Raw genomic sequence first — 25,541 nt, 5'->3', positions numbered from 1 at the left:
GAGCAAAAAGAGGCATTTTTAGAGGAGGGGAAAGGGCGGGAAGTGGGTGGGAAGTAGGCTGACCTAGACTTAGTTGTACAGCAGGTAAAACCAAAAGTTTTAACAGGTTACCTAGTCGGCACTTAAACATTTTGACTTAGACCAAGTCAAAACAGGTATAAGTGCTGAAAAGGGGATGGGTGTGGGAACGCCGGGGCAGGAGGGGTTGGGCTCCGTCCTGCCTGTATCGGAGGCAAACACAAACAAAAAATCCAACAGAAAAATGTCAATCAAGGAGCAAAGGAGAAAACTGCTGCAGGAATGGTGTACAAGACGCCAAGTCTTTAATAAACAAACATTAATATGAACATTAAACAGTTTATATCCAAAATGTTTGGAGAACTCGGACCCAACACGGTCCGTGTTTTGAAGAAACACTCCTTCCCCAGGGTTCCTCAAAAGTGTGTCATATACTGAGGGACCTTATGGATAACAACTGGAGACAGCAATGTATGGAACAACTGAGCAAGCTGGGTGACATCACTGATGAGGTGGCTCTTAGGCATTGGTGGAATGAGGCATTATGACATCACAATCTCAGCTTTGGAATGTTGCTACTCTTTGGGTTTCTGGCCAGGATACTGGGCTTGATGAATGGGGAAGGGAATGGAGACTTGTATAATGCCTATTGCCCAGGGTCACAAGGAGCAGCACCGGGATTTGATCTCACAACCTCTGAACCACACTTTCCAGAGACAGATTTGGGGAAGAGAGGAGAAATTCCAGCAGGCCTTTGGTCCTCTTTTGCATTCCTAAGTCCAGCAGCCAACATGTATTTTTAATGAAGAGATTATATTTTCTACTTTTCTATTTTTATGCTTTGTCGTTATCTTTTTTTTGTTTCTTGTTTTGTATTCTTGTATTACGTGTGCGCTTTGTGCCCTTCCTAGAAATGTAAATAGCACGAATTAATAAATTTTTTAAAATAGGTTTACAAAAGTAGACAAATGATGTCACTTCCTGTATATGATGTCACTTCCTGTAAATGACACTGCTGGAACATAAGGAAAGTAGGAAATAGGGCTATATTTCTTGGAAATATAGAATAATTGAAGACCGATAAAGACTATACGGCCTATCTAGTCTGCCTAACCAGGCCCTATCATGTTTATCCATCTCTCGCGATTATGCCTTAAGGCTCTCTTTCTCCCTCTCCACTTCTTTTTATTTCCTCCATTCCTTTATCTTTTTCCCTTGCTCTCTCTTATGCACAGACTGAATTGCCTTCTGAGCCTTTTCCTCTTCTATTGCCACCGGTATCCTAATAATATTATTGTTGATGTCTTTTCATTCTCGCTGCCAAACTTGATTTGGAGCTCGGAGCTCATGACGCTGAAGGCCTCAATTTGAGCTCATGCAGACAACCTTCTGGAGTCCTAAGTGACTGAAGCTCCCCGACAATCTAATTGTTATTGACATTCGTGTCTGAGCGTTCATCAGGGGGAATCTGAACAGCAAATCATTCCATAACTGGGGCTCCTTGCGGGCTCCGCCAGCAAAAGACAACTCAGCAAGAAAAGAATCAATTTCAAGTACTTTGGGATTCGTTTGTTTGTTTGCAGGCAGGTGGGAAATGCTCCGATAAGCCAGATTTGAAATGAAAATACATACAAGGGTTCTAAACTTTTTAGCAGGGCTTAATAATTGTAGGAAAGCACAGTTCTTGCAGAGAAATGGGAAGACGGAACGATTTGTCAAGCTCTATCAATCTGTCACGGGGGTTTCAATTGTTAGAGCTTCTGCGAGTGTCTTGGGTCACAGATTTAATAGAAAGGTCTGGACGTCTTCCTCCAGGAAAATGGCACAGTTGAATAAGAGGGGGTGGGGGATATGGGGAGCGTATTGGTTACATGTACATCTCGGGATATTCAACCTCACCCTCTTAACGATGCAAAATATCCTTAACTTTAGTTACACTGTGAGGCAGGGGTGTCAAAGTCCCTCCTCGAGGGCCGCAATCCAGTCGGGTTTTCAGGATTTCCCCAATGAATATGCATGAGATCTATTAGCATACAATGAAAGCAATGCTTGCAAACAGATCTCATGCATATTCATTGGGGAAATCCTGAAAACCCGACTGGATTGCGGCCCTCGAGGAGGGACTTTGACACCCCTGCTGTGAGGTATTCAAGAAACATTGGACACGTGGAAGCAGAGAGAGACTGGGGGCTAAATTACCGCACGCTACACCGCGGGCTACACTTCTAGAACTGACGCCGGCTCAGTGCTGGCGTTAAGGCCCGAACGTGGCTTAGTAAAAGGAGCCCTGAGTGTTAAATTAGCTCAGGTTCGAAACTTATGAGTGGTAAATCCATCCCCACGGTCATTGGCATCCGTTGAAACTTTGCAGGTGGAATTGTTGCTCACAGATTTCAAACTGAGCTCGATCAACCATTTCTTCTGGATGCTTCCATATGTTCTGGATTTGCTGTGTGTATCCGTAGCCAATCTTGCTCAAGTTTACATGAAATATGAAAGAGCATGCCACACGCAAAGCAGAAAGAGTGCGCACGGAGGGATGTGGAGTCGGACTCTGAACACACACGCCATACAATGCCATCTATACAGTATATGAGGGGCCGCTGAAAAGTTCTCAGCCCAACCAAGAAGAGAACGATGTGGAGCCACGAAACTTACAAGTTATTCCACACTTTTCATCTCAATCAGGCGAATGCATCTAGTAAATGGGTTCAAGTATAGGGAATCCAAGCCATTGTGACATCAGCCAAGAGGTTGGCTCTTAGGCATTGGTGGAATGAGGCACTATGACATCACAATACGAGGGGCCGCTGAAAAGTTCTCAGCCCAACCAAGAAGAGAACGACGTGGAGCCACGAAACTTACAAGTTACTCCACACTTTTGGTTTCAATGATATGAAATGAAAAGAAAAGCGTGACATCATTCTCTTCTTGGTTGGGCTGAGAACTTTTCAGCAGCTCCTCCTATTGTGATGTCATAATGCCTCATTCCACCAATGCCTAAGAGCCAACCTCATCAGTGATGTCACAATAGCTTGGATTCAGTATTCTCAAGCCCATTTACTAGATGCATTCGCCTGATTGAGATGAAAAGTGTGGAATAACCTTTAAATGTCATGGCTCCACATCACTTTCTTCTTGGTTGGGCTGAGAACTTTTCAGCGGCCCCTCGTAGTCGGCATCGTAGTCCCGATTTTGTGTCATTCCGGTTGCCGTATTACAGGGCTTCCCAAAACCTGTCCTGAGCACGCAAGAGTCAGTCAGGTTTTCAGACTATCCACAGTAAATATGCATGAGCTCAATTTGCATACTTAAGTCCCCAATACTTGCAAATTCATGTCATGTATATGTGACGTTCTGTCCCAAATTGCATGGGAAAAATTCCATAACTGGACACCTCCAATTAGACGTCCAGATTGTGCGCAGTTGGAGCCTGTCCTGGAACTGACCGTAGGCGCCTACTGTCTATTATGAAATGTGAGCGTAACCATGTATTAAAGTAGCTATAATTTAGGTACTTTCACCTAGAGTCAAGTCACTTACAATAGTTGCTAAGTTGGTGCCCACCTAGATCCCATCTAGGTGGGCACCAACTTAGCACCTCAGTTATGGAACGCCCTTCCAATTTATTTAAGGGAAGAGCAGAATCTTGAGAAATTCAAAAGTAATTTAAAAACATTCCTCTTTAAAGACGCTTTTGATAATTAACGAAACTTACTGCAGCTCAGATTATTTGATTGTACTATATTACACTGTTTTTTTGTTATTCATTTTGTATTTTCCTTTTTTGTTCTACTTTCCTATAATGATTTGTATTTCATCTCCCTCCTTTCCTTGTGTTTTTAAGTTTGTAATCGTAATTTTTCTAATATTGTAAGTTAATATGTTTTGTTTTGTATTTCCCAGAAATTGTAATTTTAATTTGTTCATCGCTTTGAAGTATGATTAAGCGATTAATCAAAATAATTATTAAACTTGAAACTTGAAACTATGCCCCACCCCCGGGTATGGCCCCCTTGGAGACAAGTGCTCTGTAAGTTAGGTGAGCATTTGCAAAATAGCTATTATGGATACACATGGGGGGATGGGGAATTCTATGAATAATAGTCAAAATCCGGCCCCAAAGAAATCCATGCTAATCAGAGTAACATAGTAAATGACGGCAGATAAAGACCTGAACGTTCCATAAATTAATTTAATTTCAATAGTCCTTTTTCTTAGATATTTCTGGGCCAAAACCCCAGAGCCCTGCCTGGTAGTGTGTCGATTCTTCCACCAAGGGCTCCTTTTACAAAGCCACGCTAGCCGTTACCGCCTCCTCTTGAGCAGGCGGTAGTTTTTCGGCCAGCGCGGGGGGGTTAGCGCGTGATGAAAAGTCACGTGCGTTAAATCCGCTAACGCTTCGTAAAAAGGAGCCCCGAGTTTTGATTTCCACACTTAGGCCTGCTGAAACCTGGTGTCGATCCTGGCACCCGAGTTAGGCATCACGCTTACTCAATATTCTATACGCGTGCGCATAACTTTTCAGGATGCCCCTCCCGTGGCCACTCCCCCTTCGAGGATAGGCGCAGTGGGAATTAGGTGCTCTGTCTTATAGAATGGTGTGCAGCTAGACGCACAAGCAGTTTCCAATGCGTGCCAATTAGCATTAGCAATTGGTTCTTAGCACTCAATTTTTAATGGCCAAGAATGTGTTAACCAATTAATCCACCCACACATCTTGGCAACATGCCCAAACTTGCGCCCAATATATAGAACGTGGGGGTAGGGGTAATTCTTTGTAGGTCGTCAAAAGTTAGGTGCCAGGATGATGTGTGCTAAACGCAAATTTTAAAATGGCAAAGGCCGTTCTGGAATACCAGCGTACATCCACAGTTGCGTGACTAGCTTCAGGGGCAATCACGCTAGCTCAAAGCTGACGCCTAACTGCTAGTGGAAGAGCCAGACATGCCCGTGACCCACTTGTGCCCAGGGCAGGATTAACCAATAGGCCAAATAGGCATCAACATTGTTTTTTCCAAACGGCAATGGGCCCCTCTAGCATTGATCAGCAATATGGCCCCCCCCCCAATCGGCAACACTGCCCCCCCCCATCGACGGAAAGTAAGACAAGCAAGCAACGCGGGTAAGAAAGGCAACGGGAACTGTAATTGTGCAAGCGGTGCTGCTTGCCCAAAGCTTCCCTCTGACGCAGCTTCCTGTTTCCACCAGCTTCCTGTTTCCTCTTCCTGCTTCCTGTTTCCGCCTACAGCTTCCTGTTTCCGCCTGTTTCCTTCCTGTTTCTGCCTGTTGACGCATGGTGGGGTGGGGCGGGGCAGGGGGCCCAGTGTACTTGGGTGCCTAGGGGCCCTTGATGAATTAATCCTGCCCTGCTTGTGCCCCTCCCACGTCTACACATACCTTACATTTGCAGGTGATGGATTTTGCACGCGCTTTTTGCAGAATCCCAACTAAGAGCAATTAAGATCATAACATGGGAATAGCCTTACTGGGTCAGACCAATGGTCCATCTAGCCCAGTATCCTGCTTCTAACCATGGTCAATCCAGGTCACCAGTATCTGGCACAAACCCCAAACATTCAAGGCAAGCCATGGTTTCCTCCAGGAACTTGTCCAAACCTTTCTTAAATCCAGCTACGTTAACTGCTGTTACCACATCCTCTGGCAACGCGTTCCAGAGCTTAAGTAACCTCCGAGTGAAAAAATATTTCCTCCTATTGGTTTTAAAAGTATTTCCCTGTAACTTCATCAAGTGTCTCTTTAGTCTTTGTAATTGTTGACGGAGTTATGCGAGTAACTGTTAATTAGTGCCAACTGACTCCAAATATACCCGATAATTGGTAGATGGTGCCAATTAGGAGCTGATTAATATATTAAATTACATGCGCAACTGACACAATTCTATAACTCGGCCACGTAACATGGTAAGTTGTGCACACAAGTTTATAGAATGAAGGGAATAGCTATGTGAATGCCAGTATTTTGCGTGCCAAGCTTATAAAATTTCCCTATACATGTTCCTGATTTAGCAGCATAAGAGACCGATGTGGCAGCCAAATGCACACAAGTATCTCAGCTTTCTACTATTCTGAAACACAAGAAAATATTTGTGATACCTGAATCGGGACGAGCGAGCGCGTTTATCTCACTCCGTATTTTGGGACTGCTCCAGGGATAGGCCTTGAAACCTGAAGAGGCGACACTTCCTCGGCTTCTTTGTGGAGCAGAATGCCGAGCACAAAGGGCGGCTTTATGTGGGAGCGATCAGTCAAAAAAAAACCACAAAAAAAACCGACCCCTGAAAGCGCTGCCACATCAATCCTAATCTGATCGTGGGAGCAGCATTCCTGTCATTCCCGCCAGGTGAGTCTGAATTTCTCAGGTTATCGGGCCAGATGGAGAGTAATCTTACAGAGTCATTTTCATGTGTAGCTGAGCACCTCTGCATGTCAATGGTGGTTATAAGTTTCAAGTTTATTTAGGTTCTTTGATGACCTCGCATAGTCCAAATCCAATGCGATTTACACAAGTTCCAAAATTATGTAAAATATTAAAAACCAACAAACATAACATTCACTACTAGTACAATAGTACATGTAAGGAGGGAAAGGGTTAACAACAATTAGCATAAATACAATTCTAAAAAAAAAAAACCAATTAAAAGTGAAGATAAGACAAGGGGAGGGTTAAGTCACAAAAGGTTTGGGAACAAATACCCGCTTGATTCTATTAGATCGTCTTCCTGCCGGCGTAAAACCACGCACGTTGACATGACGCTGTTTTCTTTGCCAGTAGGTATGTGCAGGTAGGGTTAACAGATTTTACGAATGTAAAATCCGGACCCCTAGACTTGCCCCCAGGCCCGCCTATCTCCGCCCCCATGCCACGCCCCACCCCACGCCATGCCCCAGCCTCGCCCTATCCCCGCAGATGCTCCTCCTGATGTGATTTGCTTTTCAAAACCCGGAACTAAGTGCCCTTTCAAAAGAGGACGTGTCCGTGAGAGCCGCTATGCTCGCGTTACCCCTCTCCTCAAGTCGCTTCATTGGCTGCCCGTCCATCTCTGAATACAGTTTAAACTCCTCTTGCTTCTGCTCATTATGACAGGGGTTGCCATACAACAGATTATGAATAACTGGAAGAATTGGAAGAGGCTGAATTACAGCTTTTGGTGGAACTCTTTATGCCACATATTCAAAATGGAAAGGATAATTGCTATACAGCAGGGAAATTTTAAAAAATTCAGGTTATTTGGGAGCCATTAACAAGATACTATAGACTGAAATTATTGCATAGAATAAATATTAATTCCCTTTTGTTCATCCACGTCCAGGGTGGGGTGGAAATATTTTATGATTTCTTTTGTTTATGATTAATTGTTGGATATAAGGGAGGGGGATATTTGATGAAAGCTATAATTTGATGATATAATAAGTAATGTTAAAGTATAAAATGATTGTATTTTGTGTTATACTTATTGTGAGTTTTTAAAAAAATGAATAAAGATTTATAAAAAAAATAAAAAATAAGCTCCTCTTGCTGACTTACAAGTGCATTCACTCTGAAGCCCCCCAATATCTCTCTTCACTTATCTCCCCCTAAGCTCCTCCCCGTAAACTCCGTTCATTGGGCAAGCCCCTCTTATCTGTACCCTTCTCTTCCACTGCCAACTCCAGACTCCGTCCCTGGAACAGGCTACCTGAATCGATACGTCGTGCTCCCTCCCTGGCAACATTGAAATCCAAGCTAAAAGCCCACTTTTTGGACTCTGTTTTCAACTCCTAACTCCCACTCACGGCTTTCAGACACCTAGACCCACTGTATCATTTCCTCTACCATAATCTCCCCAGCCCCGAAATGTCCTGTCTAAATTAGATTGTAAGCTCTTCTGAGCAGGGACCGTCTATTGTATGTTAAAATGTAAGACACCTAGACCCACTGTATCATTTCCTCTACCATAATCTCCCCAGCCACAAAATGTCCTGTCTAAATTAGATTGTAAGCTCTTCTGAGCAGGGACCATCTATTGTATGTTAAAATGTACAACGCTGCTTACGCCTTTCAACGCTTTAGAAATAATAAATGGCAGTAGTAGTTGCAATCAGAAACTAGGAGGATTGGGGACCAGATGTGGTGGTTATTCCATTTGGCCTCTCCAACCTCAAGGATATTCTGCTCCCCCCGCACCTGTGTGTTTCAGGATTCAGGATATCACCACTTGCTCCGCGACGTCTTGTGTCACAAATGGAGAACCTGCCGTAGCAAACACAATCCCGATAGACTTAGCCTTCTTCTACCAGCCATCGCTGATAAAAACCGAAAGGGAGAAAAGGTTCAGCCCTTGTGCTGAAGCTAGCGATATGTATATGAAATATACTCATTTCTATATAGGAATTAAAGAGACACACTATAGGGATATAGTGTGTCTCTTTAATTCCTATATAGAAATGAGTATATTTCATGACTGACATATCACAAAATGAAATGAGTTCATTAAAGCAGCCATAAATCATGACCATTCATTTACAAGGAAAAGGAAACAATACCTATTACCAAGGACTCATTCTACACTTACAAAATAATCATTTGCATTTCTATAATGCCTTTTTTTCCCAGAGATTTTCAACTAACTTTACAGGATGTGTACAAAAGCTTCTATACCACTTAGCGTACTCTCACAAATCATCATTTCTCTCTTTCACACACACACCAAAGTCTCTGCTTCTGTCTCTCTTCCTTTCATACACCCCCCCCTTACTCCTTTCTCTGATTTTCCCTTTCACATGCTCACTCCTTGTTCCCCTCATCTCTCTCTCCCTCCTCTCTTTCATTTCTGAGCAAACCTTTGCCCATTAAAGTTCTGAAAATCTAATCTAATCTGATCTTTGATTTTTTTTTTTTATACCGATTCATCCCAACAGAAGGGCTCGACTCGGTTAACAAAATGTTAATAAAAATATACAGGAGATTATGGCCTCCTTTTACTAAGGTGCGTTAGGGCCTTTACGCGTGGACTAGCGTGCGCTAAATTGCCGTGCGCGCTAGACTTTAACGCCAGCATTGAGCTGGCATTATTCTAGAAGCATACCGCGCGGTAATTTCTAAAAACGCTAGTGGACCTTAGTAAAAGGAGCCCTATATCTTTTAGGGCAAAATTTGATCTTTTATGGTTGATTGTTTAAAAAAGAAGAATCAGTAGTAAATTTCTGAAATAAATATGTCTTCAATGCTTTACGAAACGTGGGTAGATGAGAGAGAACTCTAATTCTAGACGGAAGGTCATTCCAAACTTTTACGATTAAAAAAAGAGAACAATCGACAAAAATTGGCCATAGTTTTTCTTCCTTTAACAGGGGGAAAGCCAAGTTTATATTTCTGAGAGCTCCTAGAATTAGAGATTTCAAAACACTGCAAAATTCTATGAAGCTGTTCACAAAATGAAAATGTTTCTATATATAAACAAAGAAAAATCAAGGCAGATAGAGACCATATGGCTTATCTCAGGGGTCTCAAAGTCCCTCCTTGAGGGCCGCAATCCAGTCGGGTTTTCAGGATTTCCCCAATGAATATGCATTGAAAGCAGTGCATGCACATAGATCTCATGCGTATTCATTGGGGAAATCCTGAAAACCTGACTGGATTGCGGCCCTCGAGGACCGGAGTTGCCCACCCCTCTTCTAGAATCTTGTTACTCTTAGAGATTCCGGAATCTTGCTATTCTTTGGCATTTTGTATGGAATGTTGCTACTCCTTGGGTTTTGGCCAGGTATTAGGGAACTGGAATGGGCTACTGGACTTGATGGACATTGGTCTGACCCAGTAAGGCTATTCTTATGTTCAGGGGTCGCAAAGTCCCTCCTCGAGGGCTGCAATCCAGTTGGGTTTTCGGGATTTCCCCAATGAATATGCATTGAAAGCAGTGCATGGACATAGACCTCATGCATATTCATTGGGGAAATCCTGAAAACCCGACTGGATTGCGGCCCTCGAGGAGGGACTTTGAGATCCCTGGCTTATCTAGTCTGCCTATCCATACCATCTGCTATCTCTTCCTCTCCCTGTCCCAAGCTTTATTGAATTCAAATACACTTTTTGTCTCCTCCATCACCACCAGGAGGCCGTTCCAAGCATTCACCAGCCATCACATGTTAAAGTATTTTCTGGGGTCACTTCTGAGTCTATTTCTTGCACTTTCGCCCTTTGCCCCCTCATACCATAGTTGCCTTTCAAATGAAAGAGATTCACCTCACACAGGTATTTAAACGTCCCTATCATATCTCCCCTCTCCCGCCTTTCCTCCAAAGTCTACAGATTAAGATTTTTAAATATGTCCCCAAGCGCCTTACGACGGAGACCACGCACCATTTTGGTAGCCTTCCTCTGGACCGACTCCATCCGCTCATATCTTTTTTGAAGGGGAAGTTTCCAGAACTGTACACAGTGAGGCGGATTTTCAAAGCAAACAGACCCACAAAGTGCCATCGGTTATAACGGTACTTTGTGTGTCTAAATGTTTTGAAAATGGGCCCCAGTATTCTTATACAAGGGCATCATTACCTCCTTTTGCCTACTAGCCAGTCCCCTCCTTATGCAGCCAAGCATCCTTCTAGCTTTCGCTGGCGTCTTTTCTGCTTGTTTGGCCACCTTAAGATCATCACTTATGACCACATCCACTCACCCTTACTATGCCCCAGAATAGAGCAACGTATAAGCCAGCATGAAGCATTTAGACATGGCCAGCTTTGCCTGCCATAGATTCAACGTAAGATGTACAGGGTAAAGCTTTGGATTCTTGCCCAGAAATAACTAAGAAGAAAAAATGTAAAAATTTAAATTGAATCAGGTTGGGCAGACTGGATGGACCATTCGGGTCTTTATTTGCCGTCATCTACTATGTTACTATGATGTCACTTCTAAACCCTGGTGCATAAATGCTGACTTACGCTACTACGATATAACAGAATCTGGAGCTGATTCTATAAAGGGCACCTAACTTTATTGGCAAAATACCCTTAACAGCCTTCCTATCTCCTACCACATTTCGTACTACACAACCCCACACGGTCAACCAGAAACTGTAACATATTTGCATAACCAAGGATCACCGGCAAATAGAATGCTAGGTACTATCAAGAAAGGTATTACAACCAGAATGAAAGACGTTATCCTGCCGTTGTATCGGGTGATGGTGCGCCCGCATCTGGAGTACTGCGTCCAATATTGGTCACCGTACCCTAAGAAGGACATGGCGATACTCGAGAGGGTTCAGAAGAGAGCGACACGATTGATAAAAGGTATGGAAAACCTTTCATGTGCTGAAAGATTGGAGAAACTGGGGCTCTTTTCCCTGGAGAAGCGGAGACTTAGAGGGAACATGATAGAGACTTACAAGATCATGAAGGGCAGAGAAAGTGGAGAGGGACGGATTCTTCACACTTTTGAAAACTACAAGAACGAGAGGGCATTCGGAAAAATTATGAGAGGACAGATTCAGAACCAATGCTAGGAAGTTCTTCTTCACCCAGAATGCGCTTCCAGAAAGTGTGATAGGACAGAGTACGGTATTGGGGTTCAAGAAGGGATTAGATAATTTCCTGAAGGAAAAGGGGATAGAGGGGTATAGATAGAGGATCACTATACAGGTCCTGGACCTGATGGGCCACCGCGTGAGTGGACTGCTGGGCACGATGGACCTATGGTCTGATCCAGCAGAGGCACGGCTTATGTTCTTATATAGATCTTTCATGTTTCAAGCAAGCAATGGAGCCAGGCTGACCTACGGTGTACGGTTTGACAGATTCATCTCCTAAACAGAAGCCACTCTAAATTCATAAATTTATATTTTCCTTTTATCTATTTCTTATGTAATAAGTTGTACCCTCACTTTTTGCATTCTGTAACTCGCTGATTGTCCAGCCCTCTTCGATGTGAACCGCGGTATAGAAGAATAAAGGTATTATTATTATATTAATAATTGGTTAAAACAAATTAGTTGGCTGCTCAGCGGGCGTTTCTATGGATGGAGTGTGATTTGAATTCAATAAAGCTTGGGACGTAGGCTCCTGAAATATACCCCCTCTTTAAATATAACGGATGCGTTAGCATTTAGCGCTCGCTCAATCGGCAGGCGTGCCTTAGTAAAAAGACCCCATAGACCCTTAAAACCCTGAGCTGCATTTCTGGCGCCTAAGCGTGATTGACTCGAAGCCAGCGCCCTTTATTGGATCAGCACCTTAGCGCCCAGCGCTTCATTTTTGGTCCGCTTTCTGGAATTTCTCCGTGCTCCCTTTCCGTTTTTGCCATCCGCCTGCTTTGCTAGTCTTGACTATTTTTCCTCCCGGTTCCCCCCTTGGACGTGACCTTCCCAACAAGGTCCTTTGGCGAGGGCCGTCTAAAGCCGATTCCTGGTCCTTAAGTGAATTAACTTTTCTGACTGACAAAATACATTTGAAAGCTTAGGAACATGAAACTGCCAGTCATTCCTAATAAAAACGAGACTATATTCTGCCCTTTCTTTGCTTTCCAGGGTGGCTGGAGCAAACGAGCACCAGGGTAAACAGAGTTCACTCGGAGTCTATTTTGACATGTTGAGGAAGTTTTTGCATATCGTAATAACATTTGGTCTGTTTGTCTAAAGTATTTCCACTGTTTGTTCAAACAGCCCAGCGTGTTTGTTGATGTATATATAGCGTGACATTTGAGTGACTGTGACTGAACTGAAATATAAAGTAAACACATTTGCATACAATTTATACAACCTAGATCTAAAGAAGCAAAGGAAACGTGAAGATAGGAATCTCGACTTCTTCCCAATCCTCATTCCAACTGCCTCGCTTTCTTCTTCCTACTCATCCCTCTCTCGTCGTCTTGCTTTCCTCTTTCTCTCTCTTTGGTTTGTTTGGTTTTTGTCCTCAGAGAAAACGTACAGTTTGAATTAGAGTTTGGCTGGCAAAATGGCTTCCCTAAGATCCGAAGAAGTGTTGGTGGGAGATTAGGCTTTCAACGCTGGATTCCCGGTTGGCAGCAAACTAATCAAACTACTGGGACATAAGAACTGCCAAACTAGGACAGACCGAAGTTCCTTGAAGCCCAGTATCCTTTTTCCAAAAGTGGCCAACCCAGGTCCCAAGTACCTGCCAGAAATCCAAAGAGTAGCAACATTCAAGAGCTGGGATTGTGATGTCATAATGCCTCAATCCACCAATGCCTAAGAGCCACCTCATCAGTGATGTCACAATGGCTTGATTGTCCTAGACTTGGATCACATAAGAACATAAGACAGAGCAAAGGTCCATCAAGCCCAGTATCCTGTTTCCAACAGTGGCCAACCCAGGTCCCAAGTACCAGACAGAAACCCAAAGAGTAGCAACATTCAAGAGCTGGGATTGTGATGTCATAATGCCTCATTCCACCAATGCCTGAGAGCCACCTCATCAGTGATGTCACAATGGCTTGATTGTCCTAGACTTGGATCACATAAGAACATAAGACAGACCAAAGGTCCATCAAGCCTAGTATCCTGTTTCCAACAGTGGCCAACCCAGGTCCCAAGTACCAGACAGAAACCCAAAGAGTAGCAACATTCAAGAGCTGGGATTGTGATGTCATAATGCCTCATTCCACCAATGCCTGAGAGCCAACCTCAGCAGTGATGTCACAATGGCTTGATTGTCCTAGACTTGGATCACATAAGAACATAAGACAGACCAAAGGTCCATCAAGCCCAGTATCCTTTTCCCAAAAGTGGCCAACCCAGGTCCCAAGTACCTGCCAGAAATCCAAAGAGTAGCAACATTCAAGAGCTGGGATTGTGATGTCATAATGCCTCATTCCACCAATGCCTAAGAGCCACCTCATCAGTGATGTCACAATGGCTTGATTGTCCTAGACTTGGATCACATAAGAACATAAGACAGACCAAAGGTCCATCAAGCCCAGTATCCTGTTTCCAACAGTGGCCAACCCAGGTCCCAAGTACCAGACAGAAACCCAAAGAGTAGCAACATTCCAGAGCTGAAATTGTGATGTCATAATGCCTCATTCCACCAATGCCTAAGAGCCAAACTTATCAGTGATGTCACAACGGCTTAATCCTATACTTGGCTCACATAAGAACTGCTGTACTGGGACAAGACCGAAGGCCCATCAAACCCAGCATCCTGTTTCCAACAGTGGCCAACCTAGATCCCAAGTAGTAAAGCCTATCACCTAACTTCATCTTCTTCCCTCTCCCTCTGGAGTTTTCCTTCATTTAAATGATTTTCCATACCACTTCTTTTGCCTTATCTTTGTTCCTATTAACCCCCTCCCCCCACCCTTCCCCTGCATTCATTTTTCCTGCCCCTATCTTCTTTTTTTTCCTCCTGCCTTGTTCTTACTCTCAGCCTTCTGACCTTCTTCCTGCTCCTCGTCGTCTCCCCAATGTTGACCTTTGTTTCATGCTTTCCATCCACCTTCCTCCCCCCATTCAGTTTCTTAATCCCGCATTCAAGATTCCACTAGAGATTTTCTTAATGCGACTCAACTTTAAAATTCCTCCACAGCTTTAAACATTCACACTGGACCCAGCAATCATCGAAGAGAATAAATTAATAGAGACAAAAAGCAGATAAAGTATATTTAGTAAGGAACAAATAGCTACAAGCATTTAATATTGAGCCATATGTAGAGCTAAGAGGAAAGTATGTATTTTATGAATCTACAGTACATACATCGTAGAACATGACATATTGTTAATCATTCAGGTTAATGGAAGGCAACCAGATGTTCTTAAAAGATACCAGACCATAAGTAATAGAAATCTTATGTGCTGGCTATTATTACCGGGGCAACTGTTAGAAACATTTCAGATTAATGGCAAAACTGGTCAAATGTACCCATTCCGCCTTGCACATTTCACGTTTGGCCGCCTTTAGTCCCCACCACAGAAAATCGGGTTATGCGTGATATTGAATGCAGCGTTGCAGGCAAAAGCAAAGACCGAAGGTTTGTCACGGAGGAAGACCAGCGCTCGGTGGAATCGCAAACTACTTCCTTCAGATTCCCGACTCAACAACGCAACAGGAAACTAGGGTGCTCCTTTCAAGACGAAAGCAGAATGATGTGCAATGGGGTAATTCCTCTTTATCGCTCATTTTGGGACATCCTGTAAACGGCTGAGGAACGCCATTCACTGAGCCTCAGAAGATGCAGTAAATGGTAAAGGATTTGAAGGACCACCTTTCTGTAATATTTTATTTAAAAACTAATATCCTGCCTATCCAATAATTCTATGCGGGTAACAATCAACATACATAAAACCCACACAAAATACAATTTAAAACATGACAAAAAAACAACAACAAAGCACCATCACCATACAAACTCTTAAGAGACAAACATCAGGGTCCAGTGTATTAAAACCTAAAAATACAAGCAAACCCTCTGTCCCTAGAGGGTTTATAATCTAAATGCTTTTGATATTTAATTTAACAATTCTAAGGCCAGTGATTTTCCATATTATATTATGCTTTTATTTGTTTCCCTATTGTACTTTTCCTTTGTTTTGCTTTTCTTTACTGAATTGTATTTCAAACCCCTATTTTACCCTGTTTATGAGAATGATGTATTAGTCTTTAACCCAATGTTATTATTTAAAGTTTGTATTGTATTGTCTTACATTGAATGTATTTTAAATTGTTCATTGCTTAGAATTTGATTAAGCAATTAATCAAGAGAAATATTAAACTTGAAACTTGATCTTGTACCTGGAGAAATGGAGGATTAAGGCCTAGATTCACTAAGCTCACCAATCGTGTCCCGACCAGTTTGCGAGCGTTCCCCGATCCAATCCGCCCATGCAAATGAGGGGAAATGGCATGCATAAGTAGGAAGGCAGCGATTCACTAAACAGAAGAAGGAACACCGATTGGGTTTGCCGATCCAAAATGAAGCGACTGCTGAGGACCAGTCGCTTTCTGTCCTTGCCGACTCTCCTGCTCTCTGCCGCCCTGCGAGCCCGTGGTTTAAAGCAGAGCAGCACAAGGCACATTTTCACCGCAGTCCTCTCCTCTGTATTATAGCAAACCCCCCTCCACAATATATGTGTCCGGAGCTGTGGGCTGCCGGTCTCCCGCTCCTGCCCGCCACCTCGCATTGGCACACAACGGCGGCCAGACCCATTTCAGGGGGACTTTCTTTCATCAGGAAGCCATTCTTCACAAAATGGAAGAAGAAATATCGCCGTTGTTGACCTCCTTTCTGCGAGGAGCTGCGACATTGCTTCAGTAGACCCAATAGCGATCCTGGCTGTTAGAAGGAGAAGTCGTGTGGTGCTATCATAGTAACATAATAGATGACGGCAGATTTATTTAATTTTCTATATCGTTCTCCCAGGGTGAGCTCAGAACGGTTACCATGAATTTATTCAGGTACTTAAGTATTTTTCCCTGTATGTCCCAGTGGTCCATCCAATCTGCCCATTAGTTATACCCATTAAAAATACACGATTAAATTAACTTGTCTCTTCTTTACTATTTCTGGGTCATAGACTGTAAAGTCCACCTGGTACTGTCTTAGGTTCCAAATGCTGAAGTTGTCATCTAATCAAGCCATTGTGACATCACTGCTGAGGTGGCTCTTAGGCATTGGTGGAATGAGGCATTATGACATCACAATCTCAGCTCTGGAATGTTGCTACACTTTGGGTTTCTACCAGGTAACATAGTAACATAGTGCATGACGGCAGATAAAGACCGGAACGCTCCATCCAGTCTGCCCATTAAAAATACATGATTAAATTAACTTGTCTCTTCTTTGCTATTTCTGGGCCGTAGACTGTAAAGTCCACCTGGTGTTGTCTTAGGTTCCAAATGCTGAAGTTGCTGTCCAAGGTCACTCCAGCCTCTCCAACCATCCCGTTCTTTGCAGGATATCTACCGTAAAGTCTGGCCGGTAACATCCTCATGTTCTATATTAGTGGAGTTCCCATTGATGCCCACCCCAGCCCATCCTCCACCGAATTGCCATATATGGGACACAGACCGTGCAAGTCTGTCTAGTTCCAGCCTTAGTTCTTTAATTTACATCCTTCGTTTTCTAATTAGAGATCCTCTATGTTTATCCCACGTTTTTTGAATTCCATCACTGTTTTCCTCTCCACCATTTCCCTCGAGAGGGCATTCCAGGCATCTACCACCCTCTCCGTGAAAAAGCATTTCCTAACATCGCTCCCGAGTCTTCCTCCCTGCAACTTCAAATTATGCCCTCTAGTTTTACCACGGTTGCAGTGGTATTGTGGTCACTTAGGAGAATGAGCGTGCGAGAAAAGAACAATGAGCTCTTCAGTCATTCTGTACTGGCGTGATAAGTGAAGAGGATTTAGCACACAAGATCCTAAGTTGGAAAAGAGCTCTCTAAGTGTGGATCCCGCAAGGAGAACAGGCCTTGTCTGACAGGAAGCGTTATTGCCTCGTGAAAAGAAAGAGAGTGGAAAAGAGAGAGCCACAAGGGCAGGAGAAAACCATACTAGGTCAGTCTGAAGATCCATCAAGCCCAGCATTCTGAGTCACAAGGAGGTGGCAGGATCTGAAAAACTAGATCCAATCCTTCGTGCTGCAAGAGGCCAGAGATCCAAGTTTATTATATAATTTGATTAATCGCCTATTACAATTTTAGCCCCTCCCCCATGAGGATGGAGGAGGGGCTAAAATGCTGCATAGAAACAATGATATGTTATTGTTCGCTGCCATAGACTCGTGTTCAAGTGCTAATGACTTGATGAATTACAGATCTAAAAAGTGATCGGTTTTGTGCTAGTCCAATGAGGTCCTCCAGCATCATCCCCACGGTTGTTTTCATCTGATAGCAGGTCCCCCTCTTTGCCTGGTTCCTTCGATCTTCCCAAACATAATGTCCTTCTCCAGTGATTGGTCTCTTTTGATGGCGTGACCAAAATACGACGGTCATAACTTCATCATTTGGGCCTCTGAGCATGCGCGGAAGTCGATGTGATAAAGTCACGCCCATGCGGGTGACATCACTGGTCAACATCCATGCACGCTCCGAGGCCCTGTAGACAGGGCCCTGAATTTAGTGTGCCACAGCAGGAATGGTTTGCGAGACACTGGTTTACACCCCATGGCGTCTGTTAAAATGTTTGATTGCATATTGTATTGACGTTGTAATGTAGCGTCCTATGCCGTACCTTGTATTATTTCAACATTTGTACTGCTGTAATTGTCTAATTACACAGCCTTGAGAGAATTCCTTCAAAAATGTGCTAAATAAATCTTAAGAATAAATAAATTGAAAAAATAAACATCAGTGATGCCCGGAGAACTCCCAGACAGACATTGAGCGCCATCTACTGGGCCGAACCCTGAGAAAGGCTTCTCTACAGAAGCCGAAACACGGATCGTGTTGGGTCCATAAAATTCACTTTTTATAAGGCTTGGTTTTACATATATGATATGATTTTATGCTATTTTTGCTTATAATAAAATTGTATTTGTTCCTTAAGGTTGATGTGTTCAGTCCCTTCCACGCTCCTTCTTTGGTTTACCTAGTTTGTTTGTTGGGGGGGGGGTCCTTCCTTTTGGATTACAGAGTAACACAGGGCTCCTTTTACTAAGGCATGTTAAGGCCTTAACGCGCGGAATAGCACGTGCTAAATTTCTGCACGCGCTAGACCTTAACGCCAGCATTGAGTTTAGAAGCGTACCACGCGGTAATTTTGTGCGTGTGCTAAAAACGCTAGTGCACCTTAGTACAAGGAGCCCATAGTAAATGACGGCAGATAAAGACCCTAAGGGTCCATCCACTCTGCCCAACCATACACGCTCTATAAATTAATCATTTAATTTAAATGGTCCTTCTACTTAGATATTGCTGGGCCAGAAACCCAGAGCTCTGCCCAGTACTGTGCTTAGGTTCTGTCTTTTTTTTTTTTTTTTGAAAAACGACGTGACCCACGTGGCCAAGTGCAGGTGCCCCAGTTCTCAGCCAAACCTAGCAAGAGGAAATGTACTTCCACCCTCCCTCCAGAGCAGGAGACTGTGTAGCTCTCCCAGTAATTGTTATTGCGAGGAATGCGATATGAAGTTTATTCGCAAGCTCTCCAGATCCGGATTATATTACATTAAAAATGGTAAATCACTGGCTCTATTTCCCCAAAGACACCTGGTGGTGACTTGATCCCAAAGTGCATTTTCAGATAAGTTTGTTCTGAGATTAACTTGTGTTATGGTTGTTTTTTTTTCCATACTGATAGTTAACTGCAGTTTGATTTATTTATAGCATGACATCAAGAGTTAGATTTATTTTCCTTTTTTTAAAAATAACTTTTCTTTCTCACAAACCCAGTGATTGAACTGACCTGCAAATGTACAATTTGCACTGCGTCCATGCAGGAGGCAGAGTATGGGGCATTCATATGTGGACAGGAATTTTCTTAAGGGGAGCTAATAACCATGCACGGGTATGCAATAGTGGGACAGACCAAAGGTCCATCAAGCCCAGTATCCTGTTTCTGACAGTGGCCAACCCAGGTCCCAAGTACCAGATAGAAACCCAAAGAGTAGCAACATTCCAGAGCTGAAATTGTGATGTCATAATGCCTCATTCCAGCAGTGCCTAAGAGCCAACCTCATCAGTGATGTCACAATGGCTCAATTGTCCTATTCTTGGCTTACATAAGAACAGCCATACTGGGTCAGACCAGAGGTCCATCTAGCCCAGTTTCCTGTTTCCAACAGTGGCCAACCCAGGTCCCAAGTACCAGACAGAAACCCGAAGAGTAGCAACATTCCAGCATCTCAAAGAATAGCCAGATTCCGGAACCCCAATGAGAGCTGAGATTGTGATGTCATAATGCCTCATTCCACCAATGCCTAAGAGCCAACCTCAGCAGTGATGTCACAATGGCTTGAGTGTCTTATACTTGGCTCACATAAGAACGTAACAATTGCCGTACTGGGACAGACCGAAGGTCCATCAAGCCCAGTATCCTGTTTCCAACAGTGGTCCACCCAGGTCACAGGTACCTGGCTAGGTCCCAAGTAGTAAAACATATTTTATGCTGCTTATCCTAGGAATAAACAATGGATTTCCCCCAAGCCATCTCAATAATGGCCTATGGACTTCTCTTTTAGGAAATTAAGCAAACCTTTTTTAAACCCCGCTAAGCTAACTGATTTCACCACATTATTTGACAATGAATTCCAGAGTTTAATTACTTGTTGGGTGAAGAAATATTTTCTCTGATTTTTTTTTTTAGATCTACTACTTAGTAGCTTCATCGCATGCCCCCTAGTCCCAGTATTTTTTGGAAAGAGTAAACTATTTTTTTTTTTTTTTTTTAAATATGGAACGCTTCACGAATTTGCGTGTCATCCTTGCGTGTCACTATTTTATATCCTTCAGTCATATCCCCCCTGAGCCGTCTCTTCTCCAAGCTGAAGAGCCCTGGCTGCTTTAGCCTTTCCTCACAGGGAAGTCATCCCACCCCTTCCATCATTTTCGTCACCCTTTTCTGTATCTTTTCTGATTCCGCTATACCTTCTTCGAGATAGAGCGACCAGAAATGCACAGCATTCGAGGTGCGACCGTCCCATAGAACGATACAAGGGCGTTAGAACATTTTCATCTCCGTTTTCCATTCCTGTCCTGTTCATTCCTAACCTTCCATTTGCTCTCTTAGCAGCCGCCGCACATTGAGCCGAGGGTGTCAACGTAGCCTCGACCACGACGCCTCGATCCTTTCCCTGGGCAGCGACTCCTAACGCGGAACCCAGCATCACGAAGAAGTTCTCCCAAAGTGGGGGCTGGAGAAAGACGGGACTCGCTTTGATGCGGTCCACTAGGCGGTTAAGGCCCTCTTTTACGAAGGTGCGCCGACCGATTAGCGCGCTAAATGCTAACGCGTGCATGTTAGTCTACGGACGCATTAGCATTTAGCGTGCGCTAATCGGTTGGCGCACCTTAGTAAAAGAGGGGGTAAGTGTTGAATGTCAACCAGGGACGGACCTAGGGTATGTGACCCCCCGGGCCGATCATTTTTTAACACCCCCCCAACATAAACACACATTTGCAGTAATTGTATTTATTAACCCCGTTAGTGTTTAGCGCGCGCTAATTGGAGGACATATTCTAATCAGAAAATACAAAATGCAATTATTTTTTCTACCCAGTGGTGTAGTAAAGGGGGAGGGAGCTGGGGGAGGATGGTCCACCCCAGCGCCGTGTTGGCGGGGACGCCGGGAACCCTCCTCCTCTCCGCCACTGCCTCTTCCCACTCCTCGTTTCTCTAGTTGCTCACTGCCATAAGCAACAGCTTAAACGTGCGCCTCACAGCCGCGTCATCTCCCCCTGCTGATGTCACTTCTGGCCACCACGCATAGGAAGTGATGTAACTGGGACAGACGACGGGGTCGCAAGGAGCACCTTGAACTTCTTGTTGCTCGTGGGACGGGGGAAAGGAAGGGAGCATGCTTTTTCAAGGCACTTGGGCAGGATGGTCCAAAAAAAGGTAGCTGGCAACACTGGACGGAGGTTTTAAAGTCTGAAAAATGTCCAAACACTACACTTCCCCCTCCCTATTCGCGCTTTCAACGTTCGCAATTTCGATTATTTGTGATTTTGTTCCCCAGCCATCCCCCCTGAGAATCGCTCATTGGCAGCCTTCACCGAAAAAAACGGCCCCGGGACTTGGATCGGGGCGAGGAGGGGGGCAATCAGAGGTGGAGGGGCGATCGGAGGTGGAGGGGCGATCGGAGGTGGAGGGGGCGATCAGAAGCGGAGGGGGGTGATCAGAGGCGGAGGGGTGCGAACGGAGGAGGAGGGAGGCATTCGAAGGCAGAGGGGGCGATTGGAGGAGGAGGGGGGCAATCAGAGGAGGAGGGGGGCGATCAGAGGAGGAGGGAGGCAATCGGAGGCAGAGGGGGGCGATTGGAGGTGGAGGGGGCGATCTGAGGCGGAGGGAGGCGATCGGAGGAGGAGGGAGGTGATCGGAGGCAGAGGGGGCGATTGGAGTAGGAGGGAGGCGATCGGAGGCAGAGGGGGCGATCGGAGGAGGAGGGAGGTGATCAGAGGCGGAGGGGGGCAATCGGAGGAGGAGGAAGGCGATCGGAGGTGGTAGGGGCGATTGGAGGAGGAGGGAGGCGATCAGAGGCGGAGGTGGGGGATCAGAGGAAGAGGGAGGCGATCGGAAGCAGAGGGGGCGATCGGAGAAGGAGGGAGGCGATCGGAAGCAGAGGGGGCGATCGGAGGTGGAGGGGGCGATCAGAAGCGGAGGGGGGTGATCAGAGGCAGAGGGGTGCAAACGGAGGAGGAGGGAGGCATTCGAAGGCAGAGGGGGTGATTGGAGGAGGAGGGGGGCAATCAGAGGAGGAGGGGGGCGATCAGAGGAGGAGGGAGGCAATCGGAGGCAGAGGGGGCGATTGGAGGTGGAGGGGGCGATCTGAGGCGGAGGGAGGCGATCGGAGGAGGAGGGAGGCGATCGGAGGCAGAGGAGGCGATTGGAGGAGGAGGGAGGCGATCGGAGGCGGAGGTGGGGGATCGGAGGAGGAGGGAGGTGATCGGAGGCAGAGGGGGCGATCGGAGGAGGAGGGAGGTGATCAGAGGCGGAGGGGGGCAATCGGAGGAGGAGGGAGGCGATCGGAGGCGGTAGGGGCGATCGGAGGAGGAGGGAGGCGATCAGAGGCGGAGGTGGGGGATCAGAGGAAGAGGGAGGCGATCGGAAGCAGAGGGGGCGATCGGAGAAGGAGGGAGGCGATCGGAGGCAGAGGGGGCAATCAGAGGAGGAGGGAGGTGATCAGAGGCGGAGGGGGTGATCGGAGGAGGGAGGCGATCGGAGGTGGAGGAGGCGAGCAGCCACCCCAGGAGCACGGACCTTATCTGGTGTTCTCATGCTGATGCGGGGCAGGAGTGATCTTCCTACACTCCTGCCTTGTGCAGAGCCGTCTTGTGAGTTCCTGTGGTCTCATGATACTACAATGGGAATTCCCGTTGTAGTCTCGAGAGACCACGGGAACTCACAGCACAGCTCTGCACGAGGCAGGAGTATAGGAAGATCACTTCTGCCCCGGGTCACCGCTAGACCTACAGGTAAGGTCCAGGGTTGGGTCAGAGCCGGCCAAAAAGTGGTTCACGAATTTTCCCTATTCGCAAGCAGGCTCTGCCCCTAACCCCCGCAAATAGGGAGGGAGAAGTGTAATACGAAAACAGCATCCTGAAAAAATCCAGAGTTGGAAATCCTGCTTTCCTGATTTCTGAGCACATCTAACAGAGCCCCCTTAAACATTGGGGTCCTAGGCGTTTGCCTACCTTGCTTGCATCTTCATCCAGAGTTGATCTTGAATATTATATCCTGTTTTACCATGGAGAATTGAAACATAAGTCCAATCCAAATCTTAAGTTTATATACCAAATCATCCACAAATATTGGGGCTTGATTCAGTTAGAACCTAAGAACATAAGAATTGCTGCTGCTGGGTCAGACCAGTGGTCCATCGTGCCCAGCAGTCCGCTCACGCGGCGGCCCTTAGGTCAAAGACCAGTACCCTGGGTCTAGCCTTACCTGCATACGTTCTGGTTCAGCAGGAACTTGTCTGTCTTGAATCCCTGGAGGGTGTTTCCCCCCTATAACAGCCTCCGGAAGAGCGTTCCAGTTTTCTACCACTCTCTGGGTGAAGAAGAACTTCCTTATGTTCCTACAGAATCTATCCCCTTTTAACTTTAGAGAATGCCCTCTCGTTCTCTCTACCTTGGAGAGGGTGAACAACCTGTCTTTATCTATTTTGTCTTGAATCCCTGGAGGGTGTTTTCCCCTATTTGAATCCCTGGAGGGTGTTTTCCCCTATGACAAACTCCGGAAGAGCGATCCAGTTGTCTATTAGTCTCTGGATGAAAAAGAACTTCCTTACGTTTGTACGGAATCTATCCCCTTTCAACTTTAGAGAGTGCCCTCTCGTTCTCTCTACCTTGGAGAGGATGAACAATCTGTCTTTATCTACTAAGTCTATTCCCTTCATTATCTTGAATGTTTCGATCATGTCCCCTCTCAGCCTCCTCTTTTCAAGGGAGAAGAGGCCCAGTTTCTCTAGCCTCTCATTGTACGGCAAGGACATAGAAGGAGTCAAATCTATTTGCTCACCGTAATACTAGATAAGATCAGTTTTATATTCATCTAAGGCTTGTTGAAAAAGATAGGCTTTCAAGGATTTCCTAAACCGATGAAGTGAGACAAGAGATCTAATTTCGTAAGGAAATACATTCCAAATAGTCGCAAAAAAAAATGTATGCAAAAGATCGAGAAATATATCCCATGGTTTTTAAGACCCTTAACAGAAGGGAATAAAGATTTCAACTCAGTAATCACGTCTGATTGGATAAACCGGAACAGCAACATGTCGGTTTTAGGTTTATAAATGGAGTTGAAAGGGCCACTCTCGGTGTGTCTGGAGGCGGAAGACTTGCAGCTCCTTTGACTCCGCTGCAGGAAAATGAAGCCTGCAAATGTCCAGACTGTAGATTTAAGTTGAAAGGTAAAGTGACCCTCAAGACAGCATCACCGATTACCATCATCAAAGTCTTAACTATCAGCTTACAATTTTCCTAGGAAGAGAAGGATACATTTCACCCATTTGATCTGTACTATTTCCTAATCCATATGATCCTCTTTTGGTCAGGGACCCCTTCCTTAGTCTAATCATACAACTGTTGTGTTAAGGAAACAGTTAATGGCCGATGGCCACACTTCTTTCTGAAATCGTTTACAGGTTAAAAATCAGCTACATCAGACCAAATTGCTCTTTTTCTGGTTGGTGCTGGCCTTTATGAGAAGTAAGTTGAGCCTGTGCTGGGGAGGGTGGAGGAACTGCTAGAATCCATAGGCACTGCTCGTCTGGTTGCTGTCAGGGGTTGCCCTTCTCGTAGCCCTCATGATCAAAGGTTGCGGTTCTGGCAGAGTAAGTTTATAGCCAGCCAAAACAAACAATGGACAACTTTATCTCCTTCCCTCTGAGAACGAGGAAAAAAAAGGTGCTGTAAGAAACTACCTCACATGGCAATCTTTATACATACCGTATGTTTTAAAATGCATCCTTAGAATATATTTTATCAAACATCCTCCGCATGCCTTCTGTTGAATTCCAACAAGGGAAAGGAAAAGGGGGATTGGGACTTGTATACCACTCAAAGCATTTTCCCTGTCTGTCCCGATGGGTTCACAATCTATCTAATGTACCTGGGACAGTGGAGGATGTGACTTGTCCAGGGTCACAGGGAGCAGCACTGGATTTGAACCTACAACCTCAGGGTGCTGAGGCTAACCACTTTGCCACACTCTCCTCCAATAGAAGTGAACCGAGTATAGAACAATGAAGCCATTGTGACATCATTGATGAGGTTGGCTCTTTGGCTTTGGTGGAATGAGGCATTATGACATCACAATCGCAGCTCTGGAATGTTGCTACTCTTTGGGATTCTGCCAGGCATGATGACATCAGGGAAAGGGATTGGGACTTGTATACTACCTTTTTCTGGTT

Source organism: Geotrypetes seraphini, chromosome 8, assembly GCF_902459505.1.
Source record: "Geotrypetes seraphini chromosome 8, aGeoSer1.1, whole genome shotgun sequence".
Classification (NCBI taxonomy): Eukaryota; Metazoa; Chordata; class Amphibia; order Gymnophiona; family Dermophiidae; genus Geotrypetes; species Geotrypetes seraphini.
Note: the sequence above shows the minus strand (reverse complement) of the source record.